Source organism: Erithacus rubecula, assembly GCF_903797595.1.
Source record: "Erithacus rubecula genome assembly, chromosome: 5".
Taxonomy (NCBI): domain Eukaryota; kingdom Metazoa; phylum Chordata; class Aves; order Passeriformes; family Muscicapidae; genus Erithacus; species Erithacus rubecula.
Window position 1 is genome coordinate 47,006,811 of NC_136687.1, and position 20,367 is coordinate 47,027,177.

The 20,367-nt window shown below is 42.0% G+C and overlaps 1 protein-coding gene and 1 long non-coding RNA gene across 2 annotated transcripts in view; one reads left to right on the forward strand and one right to left on the reverse strand.

The window, feature by feature from the left end:
- Positions 1-20,367, forward strand: part of CXXC4 (CXXC finger protein 4) — a 141,176-nt gene that overhangs the window by 97,832 nt on the left and 22,977 nt on the right. The gene's annotated exons all lie outside the window — the stretch shown is intronic.
- On the reverse strand, positions 1,289-14,603 carry LOC306802488. The gene is made up of 3 exons (XR_013774380.1): positions 14,480-14,603; positions 9,749-9,858; positions 1,289-1,932 (listed from the first exon to the last, which is right to left on the reverse strand). It is a non-coding gene; the product is annotated as an uncharacterized lncRNA (long non-coding RNA).

A 20,367-nucleotide genomic window follows, 5' to 3' on the forward strand; every position in this document is an offset into this window, starting at 1 on the left:
CTTTGCTATCAGCTGTCATCTCTCAGACAGTGTGAAGGACATTTCCCTGGAAGACAGGGTACCTCACCTCAACCCTGTCTTCTGCAGCCACAAACACTCTGCATCCAGGGTCTTCTCAGTGTCTCCTCTATCTCCTGGTAGTTTTCTGGTTGTCACCTTTTGTCAGGCAGAACACAGGATTTGCACTCCTGATTCACCCAGAGAAAGTCTTGAGGGGCTATTCTGTCTTCTTTCATGAAGGCACTTCTGTTTCCTAGCTCCCAGCCCAAAACTCAAGGGATAAAACCAACACTCAGGACCACTGCTCTTGAGAACTGCCTGAGAGACCTGAGCTGGCCTGCTCTGTGTGGGCAAAGGGTCTGGGCAGGATGGTGGGCAGGCAGCCTCTGGCAGCTGCAGCCTCTCACAGCTGTGTCCATGCTCTTTGAGCTCAGGTAGGGGGAGGACAGATAGGTATTCCTGGCAGGGCTTTTTTTGGCAGGGTTTTCCTAAGGAGGTTATTCTGGTATGCATGGTTCCAGGACTGTGCACTGCTCCTTGCAGAGCTGGCCAGGGGAAGAGTGGTACACAGCCCTGAACACTTACTGTCCTCTCTGGCTGGCATACAGGTACCCCGAGGACTTGACAAGTTGGATACAGCCATCTTTTCCTGCTCCTCGGTATTCCAAAGTCATTACCATTTTTATTTTGACTTTTTCAGTCTCGAGCTCTTTTTCCAGCTTTACATCATGCTTTCCATTTTGGAGATGTCAGATGATCTGTGATAAACTGACAGTACAAGGAGGAGCAGTGAGGAGATGAGGTCCAATTTAATGAGACTAACTCTACTGGGTAGTGAAAACTGTGCCTCAACAAGCCCCTAGACCTTGCTTCTCTTTGCAAAGTGTCTTAATGGCACAAAAGGATTTTTACATAAGTAAGGAAAGGCAATTCCCAAAACAGATTTCTTTCAGTGACCATTCAAATGGAAAGTTACCACAGAGATTTCTGTGCTCCCCTTTAAGAGGCAAGTACAGCCATAAATCAGTATTCTTTTGGCTCCTGAAAACAGCCTGAAATGCTTCTGAATAAACAATGTGTTTGCTTGGTGTTCACCATTCACCTAGCAGATCCTGCAAGCACTCTCCATTTCTTCTCTGGTCATCTGTAAGAGTCTAAAAAACCAAATTCAGAGGGGTGAGAAGGGAGCAGGAAAAGATAGGGCTGTTGAGGGAGGACTAAACTGGACTTCAGGAAATGCAGCACTGCTAATAAATACAGAAATAAATTCTCAATGCATGTTCCCTGACTTACTTATTGTGGCCTTTGCCATCTCTTGAGAAGGCTGTTGGTACAATCCCTGCCCCCTGGCACTGAGATTTAATCCCATGAGCACTCCTCCAGTGGTGAGGACAGAGTCTGGATGCTCATGAGGCAGGATGTGTGGAGACACAGCACAGCTCAGAGCAAAGGTTGAGCACCACAGTGCTTTCCAGCCCATTGTCATTTCATGGAAGGACTAAGGTGCCTTTCATCACCTAAGTAGCATCATTATTCCCCACAGATGAAGAAGTCAAGTCAAAAGAAAAATTTTGGTACTGTTGCCATTTTGTATTTAGCACGTAAGTGGGCAACTAAGTGCAAAGGCAATTGGATATGCATTGCAGGGCTGTATTAATTTTCTGACTCCCTGTGGAAATTATTGCTCATTCTTAACTTCAAGAGAGACTTGATTAACATGCACGTGAAGCAAATCTTCATGGCTAAGTTATTAGTCTTTAGGACAGACTGGGCTCATACTTCATCCTGGTTGCCAATACAATCTGGGTGACTTCTGGAGAAGTAATCACAGTTCAAACAGGGTCAGCTGTACAAGGCCAAGGCTATTGATGGCTATTTTCTGAGGCTTGCTGTGGTCAGAAATGCCTATGACACCTATTTCAGATCAGAATCCTGTAGAAATCAGAAAGATATCTTCACTTAGGTCTTTACTTAAGGAATTTCTTACCATAGGATAGAAAGTTGAACTGCAAAATGATTATGTACAAATCTTCAGCAATCAAGCAATACACAAAATAATTTACACATACTGGCTAAATGCAAAAAGACAGCTAGTCCATATGGCAGATAAAAGCAATCTTTAAATGGTTTATTTTTGACCTAGACATCACTAACTTAGTATGTTCTGCAGCATCTACAGAAAATAATTTTTATGGAATGTATTTTTTAAATCTTGCTTTCTGGGGAAGTACTTTTTTTTTTTTTTTTAAATCTAGTACTCTTTCCTAAGCTATTTTTGGACCCCAATGCATGAATTCTAAGATTTCTGGGCAACAATGTGAAAGAGTGAATAGATGAATAGGAGATGTAAAATATCCCAGCCTGCATAAAAGTTCTCCTGTCCAGTTTTCCTGTTCTCTATTGAAATGTGGATTTAGTGATGATTTGTTCAAGCCTGCGGGAAAGCTTATTTAGTTATGTATTAAAAAAAATCAAATGTTCTAATCTTAACTCATACTTCTGACTACAAATGACTCCTGTATTTTTTCAGCTAGGTCTGGAATATCTCTCCAAGGTAACCACGGTCTGTTTTTGAGTTTGCTTTTTATTTGTAAAAGTCTGATTTGTTTAAATAGCTGTAGGAAATTCCATGTAATTAGTGGTGAGAGGATACTCACTAAGTTTTAAAGGCCTGATCAGAACAACAGCAGGAAAATGGTCAACATAACTTGATGGTCATTCCAAGTATTAATTTTTACTTCAGCAGTACTAGATACTACCAAAAAAAATCGGAAACCTTGCATTTAAGAAAAAGGAAGTGTGATCCCAGAAAACAGATGCAGATTTCTCCAGATCTCTGTGAGTATCCAATCTTTACACATCTGATTGATAGCTTTAGCAGCAGGACACATGTGTGATTTATTCACTTTCAGATCTTTAAGGAAGACAACAAAACAACACTAAAACCTCCTGTTGCTTGTCAGTGAGTGGCTGGTAGCCATCATGGCGAGGGTGGATTGCAAAGGCACAGACAGCTGTAGGTACAGGTACCTTTTCAGAGTGAGGTGAATGGAGTAAGGCAACAACAAAAGCTTTGGCTTCCATCCATCTGGACAGCAAACAAACCAAACAAACAGAGCAGGTGGGCACACACAATGGTACCACGACAGGCCAGGGCAGTATCTGACCAGTGTCTCACCAAGGCAATCACAGGGTAGCAGCAGTGGGATGGATGTGTTCCTTCAGCACTCCGAGCTGACCAACCTCGCGCTCCTCTCCAGACAGCTCACACAGAAAGCTGCAACAAGGGCTTCTTCTGCACTATGGACCCCCTTGTTGTTCCTTTAGGGACCCTAACTGTTGCTAGCAGCAGCTTGAGGGCAAAAAAGCCCTTTGGTTGCCATAGATCTTCTCTACATCGTGGAACAGCTGGAAAATGCTAGAGGCCATATGGAGTACACCCAGTGAGAGCTACTGCCCAGGCCCCTGATAACAGCTGCATAAATGAGTTAACAGCATCACAGCAAACACCTGCTTGTGCTTTCTGTGCCTCGGTGTGGGCACTGCATCTATGTTTGTGCCACTTTGTACAATCAGGCACCAGAGACTGCAGTAAAACCAGCTATTTGTCACCCCTTCTGAGGCATCTGCTTGCTTCACCAAAGCAGCAGAGCAGCCTGGACAGGCTCCCCAGCCCCCACTTCCAGGGGGAGCCTCTGCCATTGCCCCCACACCAACACCCAACAAGATATGCAAAAAGCACCAGCAGCACAGAGATTAGAAAGATGTGTCAAAAAAAGCTTCCCTGTCTATCTCCCGCACAGTGGACCCAGCAGGTCTTTGATGGGTTTGAAGCCCTAAAAGGAGTTCTCTGTGTTCTGGTACTGCTTGAGCCTCCACAAAGGAGATGAAAAGGAGGAATAAAACATCAGAACAGCCCAATGTGGTCTGAACTGCATGCATTCATTACGGCAAAGATGGATTTCTTCTGGTTCCTCCTCCGTATCCTCCTCCTCAGTGGTGGCAGTGAGAAGCTTGACACTCCAATTACAGGATATTCACATTAAACAGAGAAGAGGGACAGCTAGCTGGTGGCAGACATTCAGGCTATGGAATCCAAGTCTGATTGTAGCCAGCAGAAACCTGAAGGAACAGATTGAAACTACTCTAATGGCCCAGCTCCTCACAACACTTTGGTATAGACTTAAATTAGCTCCAAGCCATCAGTGCTACCCATGACTTAAATCAGGGTCCAAATGTATTCACTTCACCAAAGCTACTGCGAAATGGGACCAGTGTCCTGGAGGCTGGAAGGGGCCCAGCTGTGTGGGGCTGCTGTTGCAGTGTAGCATTGGGAAAGGCTTTTTCCATGCTTTTTTTTCCTTCCAGGTTTGCCATTTAGCTGTACCTCATCTCTGAGTTCCTCAGCACAGTGTCTCAGGCCAGGAGTGGATGCTCACTCTACTCATTTACAAAACCATGTGGATGAAATACATTCAAAGGTTTGTGCAAAAGTATTTGATGTTTGTAGCTCAGAGACTGCTTTTTCCTTTCAAACTTGAGAAAAGTTTTTGTCTTTTTTCCCCTCCAATGGAAATGGTAATGCAGGCTAAGGAAAATGTCATTAATAATACAATCTGGGGGCCTTTGGGAGGAAATTTTAGTTTTGAAAAGTGACTACTCTGCATGAATATGTCATGCCATCAGAAGTTTATCTGCATTGTCTTGACTCTTCACATATGTATATATTTCTCTTCTGCCAGACATGACCATTATCCTTATTTAAATAGGGTATAATTATAGATGCCTACTTAAATTACAAGAAATAAATAGAAATTCATCTATTCAATAGGCATTTTCCTAGGAAAAAATGTTTTCCTTCAAATATTGGTTTTCTTCAGGGTTTTTTTCTCTCTATTTTTAATTTAAAGCTACTTCTCTTATGTTTTATTCACTTGTTTTCATTAGGTAAAGGAATGCCTTGGCATGAAAACCCATCCTGAATCCACTGCCTGCTTGACAGATAGATATAAAGACTTGAAACACGAGAGGAAAAGCAGATGGTTGCAAGGGAAAAAAAACCAAACCCTTAAACAAAAGAAAGGAATTAAACCTAGCACAGACACATGTATTAATAGTTTGTGAGTGCCACTGCATGTGCTGGTAAGACTGACAGACCTCAACAGTGACTCTCTATCACCTTTCTAAAAAGGCAGAACCCTCCTTGTTGTTTCCAAATTGATTCTGACCAGTTTGTTGCTGCTTGAATTTTAAATATGGAGTGCTGGTATCTGCGATTGGTCCCGCAGTGTAAATCACATGCTAATGTTTCTCTGTCTTGACTGGATGAGAATAAACATAATAATCAGGAAGAGGCCTTCAAGAAGCCACTGCAGCTTTAAATCTCTCAGGGAGCAGCAGCAGTTTAGGGAGAAGTGACTGATAAAGCGGATTAGGGAGTTCTAGAAAATTTAAAGCCTGTTCCTTTCTGGCCCACACAGGCTCTGCCCAAGGCACCATTCCTAGGAAAATTAGGCTGCTGTGAAATTTATTGCCAGGGTGCAGAATTTACATTTCAATTTCTCCTGTCACAGCTTGGGCTTCTGTCAGATTCCCTCTCCCTGCCTCCCCTGCTGCTGCACCCTGCACCCCTCACCCTGGCACAGCCCTGGTCCCCCGCTTCCCTCACACTCTCTGCAGGGGCTGGAGACAACAGCAAAGCCCTTTTCTGAAAGTCTGGGGAGAGCAAGGCTGGCCAGGAGGCTTTGCAGAGGATGGCTGCTGTTGCTTTTCACCATATTGCTGCTCTCGCAGCCAAGCAGGGCATTTTTTTCCTTGCCCCTACAGAAACCCGATGGAGTTGAATGTTTGCATTGTCAATAAACTACTCTCAGGAATTATCTGTGAAGAGCTAGTCACAAGCCAAGGCAGGTGATGACTGTCTCTAGATTTGTGGCAAAGGACCTATAATCCTCTTTCAAGTGTCTGTGGGGCTCTGCTGGGCTCCACAGTGAAGTATGGCTCAGGTGGTACCAAAATATTTGCATCCTGTGGGGAGGGACACAGGACACAGCAAGTCCTGAAGGCATTGTCTCAGAAACTGAAGAAGAAGAAAAGAAAAAAAAATAGAACACTTGGAGGGAGAAGAATAGAAATGGTGAGAAATGGCAGAGTGCAAAATAATAAGTTTGCTGCAGATAAATCAATTCTGGAGAGTATTTGGTTGAACTTCTTAACAGGGCACTCACTGCCCCTTTGTGCTCTATGTTATTCTCCTTGTCAAAGAGGTCACTAGCAGGAAGGTTTGCAGAAATGATGATCATTATCTGGATATTCATAAACATCCAATATGCTGCCAATCACAGAACAAAAACAGGTTGTATCACCTCTGGGTCTGAATGGAATTAGCCAAGAAATCTTGAAATTAGCAATGTGCTCCTTTGTGGCAAAGTTTAAGTCCTGACTTAGCTAGTCATGACGAGCTGAAATTATGTCTAAATTACAGAAGAAAAAAAGCCCAACTTCCTCAGAGGTGTTTTGCAACTGCAAATGAGGCATAATTGTATCACCTAGGAACTATAATAAACTGCTACTAGTATTTGAGTTGCATTTCCCGCAGAAATCCAGGAGGGTTTTTTACCCTGGATTACGCGTCCCTCCTGACACTTGAATAGGAAGTACATATGGAAATGGAGCTGTCCAGGGTGTCACCACCTTGAGGTGAAGGATAGCCTGAGGTGAAAGGGTGGAGAATAAATGTTACTTTAAGAAAAGCTGCTGGATTTCCTTTTGAGAGACTGATAATCCCACAGGCTTCTGCAGAAGCAGCTTTTGATTATCATTGCTGATGATATTAGAAGACATCTCTGGAGTCTGTCCTTTAAAAAATGTTTCCCCAGTGCTACTTGAAAACATATGGGTTGGGAACTGAAGTGAAAAACTGATGTTTTACTTACTCTCTTGGCATGATGGAGGCTTAGAAAATGATGCGCCTGATACTGGGGATGCATTTTTAACAGTAAATGAAACCAGACAGCATAAAATTTCAAAATACTAGACCAATAAATGTAGATGAGAAAAGAAGTTAGAATAAGAAAAAGGGACTGGTAGAAGAACCAAATGAGAAAAGATGAATCAGACCTAGAGTTGGGGTGAATTGGAGCAGCTCCATTTGCTTTACTGGGTCTACTCTGAGCTGCACTCACAGAAGATCTAGATCTTAATTAGTAGTTTATATACAGGGTTGGAGCAACCAGGTTGTTTTCAAGGGCAGCAACATCCTGAGTGATCATCAAGTAATAGGATGGGCAAGCAGTTTGGAAGGTAACAAATCTGAGGGGCAAAGAGCAGAGAGATGGAGACAGTGCCAGTGTATTTTCCTAACTCCAGTTACTGCACCAGCAATGCCTGCCTTCAAAGGAGGCACATCTCCATGGGTTACTGAAAGCAATCAGGGAGGGGGAAAGGGGAAAAACAGGAAAGAGGAAGGCTCCATGTCCTAGCTGACCAGGCTTTTTCAGTCTAGTATCTTGGGAAACTGGCCTATAGTTACATTATTTAGAACAGGCCACCTGGAGAGAAGTTCATGCTCTTGTTCCAGTGGCTGGTCTCTGGACAACTTAAATTTCTTTCCAAACAACATGCACTAACCTCCAGGAGATGTTTCATACCAGAACAAGTGTGCTCTTCACTTGAGTTGGATTATGTTACTTTTGCTAGTTTAGCAGTGTATTTTAAAAAATAAAATTAAAACCCGTCACTCTGCTACTGCTTCAGAGGATACATTAGGCAAACTGCTGGCCTTAAACAAGGCAGAAAACTTCACTCCCTTTAGCTCCACAGCCTGTGAAAAAATTAATATATTTTGATTGCTGCAGAAGAACTCTTGAGAAAAAAAATACTTTGGTAAAGTGTAGAATCTCTTGACTGGGCTTATGACTTTGAGCTCCCCCCAGAAATTACTGATTTTGTAAATTTACTGAAGTAAAAAAGCATCTCCTTTCAGTACCTTTCCTCTCTACTTCTCTGTCTCTTTCAGTCATCACACACATACCCACAGGAAAAGTCAGATGACCAGCAGATTTTTTGCCAGACAGGTGCTACAAAATTCCTGGTGAATTTCAAGAGGTTTTGGTGCGCTCTTAAGAAAAATGTAAACTCTGCTGAGGTTGGCATCTTCCTGCACCAGTACAGGCAAGCTCTCAATCTGCTCCTTTTCTGAAAATAGGTCAGATATTTTGACTTCTGGAAAAGATTTTTTAAATGTCAAAACTTATATTTTTCCTGTGTGGTGGCTACAGTGTCTGTTGAAGCTGTGAGGTTCTGCAGCACCCTAAAGAAATGTTAGATCCTAAAGACAGCTTTCATCCTTAGCCACAATCAGTTAATATAAACTATTTTTCAGTTTTCCCAGGTCCTCTTTACACTCTCTAGCTAGTAGCTTAACCTCTTTTCCAAAAATCAACATAGCTAAAAACCACTTAATATCACTCTCATTTCTTACAGAAACCAGGATAGGTTTTGCATTTGTCTACACAAAGAAGTTTTATTTCAGTGACTTGAGGTGTTAGGGTTTTTCCGGATGTAACTCAAACCATGATTTCCCATTGAAATAAGCTTTTATCTTTTTTTCCAAGAGAAAGATTGTGTTATGAGAAAATTCAAATTATTTTATTCTAGAAGCTGTCTAATTAAATTGAACAATAAAAATTGTTATCCTTTATGACTGCCAAGCAATTAAGTGACCTGGTGATAGGGAATTAAGTCAGTCTTCTTCCTTTGAAATGACAGCTGAAATAGGAGAGGCGCTGTTCTTTGTCTACTGTGTGCGTGCTGGAGAGGAGGCAGAGGGGGAAGGATGGAAACAGAATAATACACAATCAGAAAAATCCTTTCCTTGTTGCAATTGCAGAATTGTTTCCCATTAACTTTCCTAAGGGCAGAATTCTCCTCATTGTGTCACATCTTCTAGGATAGCCTCATAACAAACAAACGAGAAAAAGACCCAACAAATCTCCTTGCATCTACTACCATTTATACTATTCCCCAAACTATTAATCTAAAATGCTCATTGAGTATATTGTGGTGCCTTTCTTTTCCTTTGATATCACTTGGAGTAAATGACAGTATAGCAGGAAGAGTCCATGCTAGCTTACTGAAGGTGTGTGCCAATGAACTTGTAATTCCAAAATGACACAGTGGGAAGTGGACTGGGAACACTGGGCTTAAAACCAGAAGTATCTAAAGTACCAGAGCTGTGGCAAATTCACCAGCATTATAGACCATAGCCTCTCCATCAAAGACATGAGATACAGCCCCGGGGCCAGGTGACAATGTGGCCACATAGAAAGCCTTCCCTTCTACATCACCACAATTATCTTAATTATTTAAGAACTTAATTCAACTGGCATACAGTTGCTTTCTTTCAGGGATAAAAGCATCCAAGCTGACATGATCCAAGATGAAAAATGGACACGCATAGGGAAATTAGTGATTCTGTTTGGGACCTTATATGGGCATTACTATTTTTTTAGAAGAATTGTTCCCCATCTAGTGCTTTTTCCAGGCCATCCAGTCTTGGGGTGGCAGTTGATTATACAGCACTGTGTGATACGACCATTGTGTATTAAGCATCAGTGAGTGCTTGCCTATCCCATAAAAGTATATATAAAAATCAACTCTATACAAATTATCTCAATAAATTGGATGAAAACTTGCAAGAGGTAACAAATTGATTTTAAAAATACCTATCTATTTTGGTGTCACTTACCAGTTAGAGTAAGACACTTGTGACAAGATATCTCATTGCATGGATGAATGGTGGTTTTGTTTCCTTCTCCCCAAACTACCATAAATAACCATGATCTTCCACTGGACACCCTTTGGTAAGGAAAAAAGTCATTACCAACTGCCCCTCGTGTGCTGGTTTCACATGGAAGGGGGGAAGGGTGGAGCTGCCTGAGGAAAAGCAGCACCAGGCTGGAACAGGAGGGCTGTCCCCTCTCTGGGGGCTTCCCCTGTGAGCTGTGGGGACCAATCAGAGAGCTGATTTAGTAGTGGACAGCTCGGGAAACTAATTTAAAAGTTATTTCACTTTCACAAATCACATGGATAAAGTTAACAAGCTCCCAAGCAGCAGCTGGTGTCCCCCAGCTCCACATGGTCCCCAGCCCCGCGCAGCTCCCGGCTCTGCTGGGCTCGGCTCCCCTCTCCACGTGGCGTGGCCAAGAGGGGGGCATGGGGGAGCCACCAAAGGCTCTCCCTTCCCCCCCTTTCTGAGAAGAGAGGCCCCAGATGATCCACGTGGCTCAGAGTTTTTCCAGCAATGGCCTGACCCAGCTTCTTCACATCCTGGATGCAACTTTAACCCTTTTAATGCCTGGATAATATTCACGATCTCCTGAGCTCTCCTGAATGAGAAGAAATAAAGCATGGAGTCTACAGAAGTCAGCAGAATGAAGATAAAGTTCCTGATGGAAAGAGATTGAAAAGATGCAACTGATGAGTAGCTGAAAACCTTTTTTTTTTTTGGGCTATGAGGGGATTGTGGCTAAAATTCCTTTAAACTGTGAAATATACTTGGGGAGGTTAAGTGCTTGAAAAGAAGACCTTTTTTCTTTGAGGAATTGGGGCTCTCTGTTTTGGGACTGGAAATATGGACAGAGACATTTAATAGAAAAAGAGATTAAGAGAATTTTGTTTTTCAGCAGCTTGCCTTTAAAAGTGGTACCCCAAATGTGTAACATAACCCATAGCACAGCACTGGAAGGACTGAGGAGATGAGAGTATTTCCCAGGTGGATGTAGATTGTGAAAGTGAAACACTCCCTAAGCCTATACCAAAAAAGGGACTTTTCTCTCTAGAGTGAACTAAAATGATTATTTAAGTAGATAACTCACTGAAATGTTTTCTGTATGTTGTTGTTAAGAAATGTGGGATGAAGGGAGGGGGAGGAGGGAATAATCTAGAAATCTTATTCTGAATTCTTTTTGTGTTATTAATCAATTTCTTCTTATACTCTTTTAAGCCTGCCTTATCTCTACTCCTAAATCCTATCTTAAAATAAATTAAATATATTAAAATTGGCAAAACACAAGTCACACCGTGACACATCGTTACATGGCAGTGACCATCTGGAACAAAGTTTCTGTTAGCCTGCATAAATTTGGTCTAACTATTAATTACTGTAATTAATTAACCTCTCTGAGTGGAAAAATATGAAAACAAGCTAAAGAGCAAGACTGTTTCATGCCAAAGATGTTTCTACAGCAGCTGAATACTACACTTTCACCCCATAGTTGTAAAAGTTCCTGGGTTTGTAGTTTTCCTGGTTGATGGTGGCATTAATAATTTCCAACAGTGACAGATTTCAGAGTGTCAAAAGAATTAAGGCTGTAGTGTCAGAAAATAGGAACATAAGCCACGCAGCACAAATGCAGAGCTTTTTAAATGTGTTTAGATTTTAAATCCTTTTAAGGGATAGCATTGCAGGCTTCAAGTGCCCTAGCAAATCATTAATGATAATATGAAATCCCAGCAGAATTACAGCAGCTATTTCACCATGAACTTGGCCATCCAACCATGTAAAAAGAGTCCTTTCCACCTCTGAGTCATTACTCATTACAAAAAAAGCCCATCATCTTTCCACCAATCTATCAGGGTAGCTGGAGAGACTAAAACTAGAGAGTGACCCATGTTGGCAGTATATCTTAACAAAAACAAAGACTAGACAAATTCACACATGAAAAATTCTTTAAGTACTATTAAATGCCTCAAGAAGTTGGTGAGATGCAAGCAGCTGCACTCTGGAAAAGTACTTGGAGGGAGGATCTCTATGTGCCTGTCCTGTTCTCATACACATTTCATAGGCATCTATTGTTGGCTGCTCTCAATTTCTGCTGGACTTGTGCTCAAGACAGCAACTTTGGGGGGAAATTGTAATTACTGTTCTATTGTTAGATACTATAATTTTGCCAGAAGGCCAAAAGTTGCAATAAATCAGCTTTAATACTATCTGTTGTCTCCAAACATGGAAAAGGGCCATGAATTCACTAGAGGGACAGACAATGCAGTTATATTAGAATACATTATTATCCAAAGTGTTGCCTATTGATGGCTTAATTTTTATTGCATGGCAAAAGTTAACATCTTTAGGTAGTTCAAAGGACCCAAAAGTTAGAAAATTACCAAGAATTTATCTATACAGCATAGATATGAAATTATCAGAAAAGACAGTCAGTATGGTGCTAGGACCCTCTGATCTAGATGACAGATTTGATTTGGCAAAGATTTGGCTGTCATTAATGGTGGACAGGCACTGAGGTCTGAAAAATGGTGCCAGCTTATTATTCTGTAGCTGAAATGTAGCTCTTGGTAACAAGATTCACGAGTCTCAGATTCCTACTGGAAAATGAGCTGTGATTCATTTTGGGAAACTGCGAGAATATTTTATTTCAGGTTATTTTACTGTTTTACCTAGAAATAATCCACACAGACTTCTTCTTTTCAATTAAAAAGAGGAAGAAAATGTAATGAAAATAGCAATAGATATGGAAGAAAAATGGAACATTCCTCCACAGGTTTTTCTTACAGCCACAGATTGCTCTTATGGGCATCAGACTTGACAGCGTATGCTGGATCCTTCAGGATAATTTAATCTCAGAGGAGAGTGCACCTACCCACTTACTTACTGATGCTTAAGTTAGCAAACTATTTCACTAGTACTGCAGTACATTTGTTTTTGATTGGTCTCCAGGATTATTTAAAGCACTTTGGGTATATTTTAGAACCACCTTAATGTTCTAGATCTGAGATAATCTTGGTGTCTGTCACATGATGGGAAAAGAGGAAAAGATACCAGACAGAGAGTTCAAAAACTGTGAATTTCCAGATAATGGTACTGTGTCGTTTTGGCACTAAAGTTTTATTCTGACTAGGCTGACTTTCCATAATGTCATAATATTATCTCATATCACTTCATCACTGTTTAATGTCTTATTCTTCATAAGGCTCAATGGTGTTCCATCACTGCCCATTCCCCAGCTTGGTTCTGCACTCTGCAGAAGAATGTTTAAAGTCCACCACCATTTAAATATATTGAAGCTTCCTCTTCTTGTGGGTTAAGAATGGGTGGCTAGAAATGTCCAGCTGACCTTCTCTTTTGCCTCTCTCACTTCTCATCTAATTCCTTTTCTCCACTGGTCTGACAAAGCCTGAGACAGTGGCACTTTGGGCCACACTGCAAGACCCATTTATTATTACATCTTTTACCAAAGAGGCTGATTTGAAGGGGCATGAAGTTTTGTGAGGCTTCAGAAGTGTTGAATTGACTTTTCTGTCACTTTTGCTACATCTTAGTTTCCATGAGTTACAGCACTGATGGAAATATCCTTATAGTCTATGATAGGCAGATTCTATAAATAGCATGTTAAAGAAATTGAAATGTTTTAAAAAATTGACAAGCATTCAAAAGTTTTTTAAAACAGACAATATATGTAATAACAAAAAAACCCTACTGCAGCTTTATTTTTGGCAAAAGATATGTATTAAGAAGGGAAACTATGCAGTTTAATTTTCTCCTTGGTATTAGTTCTCATAGTATTTGCCAGTAATGGCAACATTATAATTTGTGGAATTAATTAATGATCTGGCATCTGATTTTGATTCATTAATGCTTAAGCCAGCTAAGTCTCAATTATCCTCTGGACTATTTATTCCTTAACAAGCTTTTTAGCTAATGTGATTTTAAAAATATGAAAATAGGTTTTAACTTGCCTTTAAGACGCAGCAATATTTTAACACTCAACTATAAAATAAAGGAACCTTCATATTTTTTATTCTATTATAGTTGCATTCAAAATTAGACTAGGGGATTTGCCATGTATTCACTAAATATATACTATATTTATATGTACCTGGAATCTGACTTCAATTTAGTCTTGATTAAAAAATGTACTGAATTGGAAACTGTGTAATAAAAGATGCCTAAATCATACTGACCCAGAATATCTCACTCAGTCAGACAGTTAGCAAATAAGTGCACAAGCAAGCAGATGATACAAGAATTCAAAATTAATTCTATTCTCTGAGGATGCATAGACTAGGAGATAGATAGGGACTAGGAGATAGCATCTGATTCCATCTGCAGAGGTGTAAACCCAGAGTAACACCTTGGCTAAAGTCTCCTTACCCTGAACTTGATTGCTTATCCTGCAAATGATCAGAATTGGGCTCTCCTGTGCCCAAGGCTAGGGTAAAGTAGCTGAAATATCCAGTTCTACTTCATGACATTTTTGTGATGCAACTGAAAGTATCTACCTATTTCCAGGTATTTATTATTTATAACTAATCCATTTAACAAATGTAAGGACTCCTGATATTTCTCCAAATGACTGATATTTTAAAAAGTTCAATCACCACATCATTTAGGAAAGTCTGCCCAATGTAGTTGTGACTTGTGTTGCAATTGTGTTATGAGAGGGGGCATTCAGAAACTGCATACCTTTGATTTGGGATTGTCAGGCACCAGTTCAGAGCTGAGTTGAACTGATCTTGAGAAGATGCATCTGTTGCTGGGCTCTGATGTGATGGTCCTGCCTGTCATCACTGCACTTTGTCCTTGCTCACATCAAAGCCGTAATGCATAATTACAAAGATGGGTAATAGATCAATTACAGGTGTTTTAACCAAATAATCATAGTTAATTTAGTTACTGAGATTTGTTTTGAAAGTACCTTCTGAAAAATTTCAGGCAGGGTGCAAATGGTAGAAAATGCCATATTCTAAGCTATCAGTGTTGCAGTATATAAAAAAAAAAAAAAAAATCTCATGAAACTGTGCTTCCTTCTCCTAAGAAGTCATTCAGTGACTTCCCAATACCTGCATGTCAATGTAATACCACTGGTGTCAATGTGGCTTTTCTTAGTTCATACTGCTGTGACAGCTACAGCCTTCCCCACCCTTCTCATTAATAAACGCCTGAGATAAACATCCAAAAGTATCTTCCTTCCCATTTTCAAATTGGTAAATTTGGCACCTATACTTGGCTCCTAAGATGGGAAGTCAGTCCCAGCTTTTAAGACATGATTTGTAATGCCAGCTTCCCTTGAAACCCAAGGAGCCCTTAGCTCAGCCAGTTGCCACGTGGCTACGGCAAAACTACTGAGTAGGGGGACTGCTGTGTATGGGTTTAAAAATCAAGACCTATTTGCTGAGTCAGATCCTCTGGCCCACTGAATCCACACTGCAATGATCCAGAGACACAAGGCAGCTTATAAAGAAATAAATCTGGCTTACATGGCCAGCGCAGAACTCCTGGGTGGTCACAAAACCAGCTAGCAGAGTCATACTAGAGACAACAAACAAAGGAATCAATCTCCAGTTACTGCTGCACGAGGAAAAGTCCAAGGTACCTGCGTTGTTATGGCAAGAGTTCATTTGGGCTAAGAGGCAAACAGACGGCTGAGCTTGATCTCTAAAGCTGGGGCTGGATGCCTGGAAGCACCAGCTTTCTCAACTGCTTAGAGCAAAGGATTGAGTTGATAAATCAGAGCAGCCCTGATCGCTTTTAATCAACTGAATGAGGAGGAAGGAGGGGAGGTGGAGGCTTGGGAAGAAAAATATGTAAAGCTTAAAAAGTTCCAGCTGCTGCTCTCTAATGGAGTCTCGTTCCTCATGAATGGTGGAATGGTTAGGCCACCTGGTGGCAAATAACAATCCAACAACCTTTGCAATTTCCAAGCTACAGTAAATGTCCAAAGGATCAAGAGCTCTGGGAACTGCCAAAGGCTGGGAGCTTTTCACACCCAGGTGGCTGCTATGCAGCTACTGCTGGGAGACAGCAGCCAGCAAAGGCTGCCATCAGCCACTCCACAGGTGCAACACAGAACAGCTGACCTGGTGTCTGGCCAATTTCAGACAGACATCTGCCTCCATCACCAAATCTTCCACCACAGCCAGCCTCTTCTGTACCTCAGGATGGAGGCAAAGGAGAAATCAGCCCAGGAGAAAAGAGCTGAACTTGGCTTGTAGTTTGTGAAGAAGTAGTCAACAGCTCAGTGCTCCAGCACACACTGGTGAAAAGTGGTGTCCTTCAAGGGTCCATACTGGAACCAGTACTGTTCAATAGCTTCATCAGCAACACTGACAGGAGTTCGAGTGCACCCTCAGCAAATTTGCAGATGACAACACACTGGCTGCTGTGGTCAACACACCTGAAGGACAAGATGCCATCCACATGCATCTCAACAAGTTTAAGAAAGGGACACCTGGGAATCTCACATGACTTAGCAAGATCAACTGCAAGGTGCTGCACTTGGACCAGGACAACTCCTGGTTATCAACACAGGCTGAGGGATGAACAGGTGAAGAGCAGCCCTGCTGAGAAGGACTTGGTGCTGCTGGATGAAAAGCTGGACATGATCCAGCCATGGGCACTCACAGCCTAGAGCGAAACCTGTCCTGGGCTGCATCCAAAGCAGTGGGGGCAGCAGGTTGAAGGAGAGGATTCCGTCCCTCTGCTCTGCTCTGCTCTGCTGAGACCTCACATGCAGGGCTGTGTCCAGTTCTGGAGTAAAGACATGGACCTGCCGGAGTGAGTTCAGCAGAGCAACACAAAAACTATCAGAATGCCGGAGCACCTCTCATACAAAGAAAGGCTGAGAGTTGGGGTGGTTCAGCCTGGAGAAGAGAAGGCTGTGTAGACATCTTGTTGTGGCCCTCAAGTACTTAAAAAGGCCCTGTAAATGGCTGGAGATAAACGCCTTATCAAGGTCTGTTGGGATAGGATAAGAGGCAACAGTTTTAAATTAAAAGACAGTAGATTTATACAAGCTACAAGGAAAAAGTGTTTTACAATGAGGGTGGTAAAACACTAGAACAGGTTACCTAGAGAGGTGGTGGATGCTCCTTTCCTGGAAACACTTGAGCTCAGGTTGGACCAGGTTCTGAGCAACCTGACCTAGAAGAATATGCCACTAGTCATTGCAAGAGGGTTGGACTAGATGACCTTTAAAGATGACCTTCCAACACAAACTATTCAATGATTCTAAGCAGGAGCTTGACATAATGTTTGTTAAGAGTCTGAATGAGGATACTATCCCTGTGTGTAGCATAAGGTCTATGCAGGTAAATCAAGTGAGGCTCATGTGAAAGGCTGCAATTATACATTTCAGAGGACTGTGTAGCCCCTCAGAAGGACCTTGACAACTTGGAGAGATGGATAGAGAAGAATTATCTGAAATTCAAGAAGTATCTGAAATTCAACATAAATGCAGCATCCTGCACTTGAAAAATAATAACCCCAGCACCAGAACAGGCTGGGGTTGATCTGCTGGAAGCAGCTCTGCAGAGAAAGACCTGAGTATCCTGGTGGAGAGCAAGCTGTCCATGAGCCAGCAGTGCCCTTGTGGCCAAGAAGGCCATTGGTATCCTGGGTGCACTAGGAAGAGCTGTGCCAGCTGGTGGAGGGAGGTGATCCTGCCCCTCTGCTCAGCCCTGGTGAGGCACATCTGCAGTGCTGAGTCCAATTCTGGGCTCCTCAGCACAGGAGGGACATGGAGCTCCTGGAGCAGGTCCAGTGGAGACCACGAGGGCAATGAGGGACTGGAGCATCTCTTGTGAGGAGAGGCTGAGGGAGCTGGGCCTGTTCAGCCTGGAGAGGAGACAACAGGGAGGGGAACTCAGAGCTTTTAAACATCTGCAGGGAGGGTGTCAAGGGGATGGAGCCAGGCTCTGCTCAGTGATGCCAAGCAACAGAACACAAGGCAATGGGCAGAAACTGATGGACAGAAATTCCACCTGAACATGAGGAAGAACTGCTTTACTGTGCAGGTGACTGAACACTGGAACAAATTGCCCAGAGAGGCTGGGGTGACTCCCTCACTGGAGATACTCAAGAACTGTCTGGATGCAATCCTGTTCTGTGTGCTCTAGGATGAACCTGCCTGGCAGGAAGGTTGGACCAGATGAGCCCTTGTGATCCCTTCCAGCCTGACGCAATCAGTGACTCTGTTATCTGGAATTCATACTTTAGCAAATATACTACAATACAGCTTTCATTTCTGTGTCTGCAAATTGTTTCTTCCAGCAAATCTACTCACCAGAAGTATTGCAAGGTTTCAAACATATAAAGGGAGTACATGGAAAATGCCAAACCTGTTAAAGGTTTCTTCTCCAAAAGCACTTCTAAGTACTTATCTTTAATATCCAAGAATTTAGCTGAGCTGGACAGTGGTTTACTGCTAGAGGACATTCATAGATGGGTTCAGTACAGGCAAAAAAATAGAAATGAAAATCTAAAAATGTAATAATTCTTAAATAAAGAACTGTCAGTTGTTTTCTCCAGTTTTGTCCACTGCACCTTTAATCTAAACCCAGTAAAAACGAGTATGCAAGTCCAGTAGCTGCTGCTCTACAGAGCATTGCTTCTGGCTGTTCTCTCTTTGCTGTTCTTGCCTCATTCCTTCACTGCATTCTCTGACAGTTGAAAACTCACCAGACTTGTGACTCACATTTTAATCTTATCCAAGTCACAATGTTTATTTCACAGGATGTCCAATTAAACGTCAATTCAATCTGCTCTGGAGTTGTTTCCTTCCCCTCTGGTGATTAGTATAACCTGAATAATGTAGGAAATACAGGGGAAAAAAGGGCAGTAAACAACTCCAGTGACATCAAGAGACCAAGCTGAAACTTTTCCCACAGAAGACAAAGCAGGAAGGTGATGCACAAGAATGTTAACATGGGCCATACTTTCTAATGTTCGGACTGTGAAGAATGGAAGGGAAAATTATGCTACCTTAGAGTGAGTTTTGGGCCCCCTTTAAGCCTGGGGACACATGAGTAGGTGTGGGGGTGTGCAAGCTGCACAAAGTGAGATAAAATCTCTGTCTTCATTTTCCCTGTGCTTTGAAATGCTCGCTGTGCCCTGCATTGAAGCCAGACTACACCACTTCCTTGCATGCTGCCTCCAATGCAGGTAATGGAGCACTGTGGTCTCAAAGTGAAGAAGCAGACCCTCTCCTATCAGGTGCTGCACACTACTGTCCAGAAGCCCTAAAAAACTACCATCCATCAGTTCACTGACTGACTGAAGGGGAATCATATCATGACAGGGACTTGCATACTTTATTGGGGCTTTCTTTCTTTTCATTCAGGCATGTCAAGTGCCATGTGATGCATAGAAATGTAATTCTACTTGTTCTCTGTTCCAGAAGTAGCCTTCTGCAGCATACCAGGCTTACACTGGAGGCTTGGAAATGGACCTAGGGTTCTGCATAAAACAAGGGGCTGTTTTTCAGAATAAGAGAGAAAACTGAACTAAACTTTCAAATGTTACCTGGTTTTTGAAAAACCACCAATGGAAAACTTCCTGACATACACCAAATCTTGGTGAAGCTGTGCAAGAACAGAGCTCAGAGTCACCTTTCTTCCCTTCTTGTCCAGTTTCTAAGTCAATGCCAGCTGGGAGTTGAATATCACCAGTTACTCAGGGGAAATACCCTGGTTTCAGGATGAAACTGCTCACTGGAGGACACTCAACATGGATGCAAGCATGAGAACTCAGCTGGAGAGATCTCAACACAAGTGTTCAAAACAAAAAGTGCCACTGGCTCCTCACTCTACAGAAGCTACATGTGTTATTTCCCCAGGAGAGGCTACGCTGTGTCTCCGGCTTTTCTGTGTGTGCACTGGGACCAACTGTGAGCAGGGACTGGGGGGTGCTGGGGGTCCTGCAGAGCCAAGAAAAACTGTGCCAAGGACCCCAAGCCCATGGACACATTGTGGGACAGTTCTGTCAAGAAGCCAGATGTTCTCTCCAGTTTGCAAAGGGAGCAGTTTTGCAACTTAGGAAGAAATACTTCCATTTGAGCTCCTGCTGTGACAGTGCTCATTACTCTGAGCTGTGTATAAATGGCAATACAAGTTGCTCCTCACAAAACATGCCCTGTGCCTGCCTGCTCTTTTTTTTTTTTTTTTTTTTTTTTTTTTTTTAAAACCTATGAGAGGTTTGGCACTTGACTTTTTTTGGCAATAGCATTGTAAAATTCTTTCCAAAGAAATTTTCAGTGTGCCTTGCTGGGACTTTCTAAAAAATATAGATTAATTGTGATAATTAAATTTCCCTCTGAGTGATTTCTTTGATAAATGGGTCTAGTTAGGACTTTCAATTAAGCACCAAGCCCTGCTGTGAAGTCAGACTGAGCTTCATGTTGCAGGCATTTATTGCCTCATTTACACAGAGACAATCTGAATTATTTTACATTACACTGTTTTCTTTATCTGTCTTTTTTACACAGGTATTAGAATTCCTATTAACCCTTCTTTCAGGGAACCAATTAAAAAGGTATGGTCAAGCAACTTTTAATTATTTTGTTATGGTTTAAATAA